At 49.4% G+C, this 563-nt stretch overlaps 1 protein-coding gene across 1 annotated transcript in view; it reads right to left on the minus strand.

Moving 5' to 3' along the window:
- Positions 1-563, minus strand: part of LRRC48 (leucine rich repeat containing 48) — a 33,754-nt gene that overhangs the window by 25,872 nt on the left and 7,319 nt on the right. The window lies entirely within an intron of this gene.

Here is a 563-nt window from a genome sequence, read left to right on the forward strand (position 1 = left end):
TATTTCCAGTTTGATCTGGGCCCCACCAGCCAATGTTATCTGTCAGTGGCTATCTGCCCACCTGAGTCTAGGTTCAATAGGAGTCCATAGCTGCCGGGGCCAGAGTCCATCTAGGGCTTCTCCCTGGACACCTGGCAGGTCAGGTTCTTCCCACTATATCACGGCTGTCTCAGGCCCCCTTCCCAACCCCAATCCCAACGGAGACTTCAGAATCCTCCACAGTCCAAGTTCCACATCTTTGGAAATAAATTTTCCTCCTCACAGGTTTCCAGCGTTGATTGGTGGGTGGGGCTGTAATCTTGTCCAGAAACACCAATGGCCTAGAAGCCAAAACTGGGAATTTTTCCTGGGCTTGGAAATATGATCTTGACAACCACAAGTGATCACATTTAAAAGGTGATTTGGGGCTGGACATGGTGTCTTACGCACATGTGGTCCCAGTGCTTTGGGAGGCTGAGGTGGGAGGATCACTTGAGACTAGAAGTTTGAGACCAGCCTAGGCAACATAGTGAGACCCCATCTCTACAAAAAATTTTTTAAATTAATCGGGTGTGGTGGGTGCA

Source organism: Propithecus coquereli, unplaced genomic scaffold (assembly GCF_000956105.1).
Source record: "Propithecus coquereli isolate 6110/MARCELLA unplaced genomic scaffold, Pcoq_1.0 Scaffold946, whole genome shotgun sequence".
NCBI classification, from domain to species: domain Eukaryota; kingdom Metazoa; phylum Chordata; class Mammalia; order Primates; family Indriidae; genus Propithecus; species Propithecus coquereli.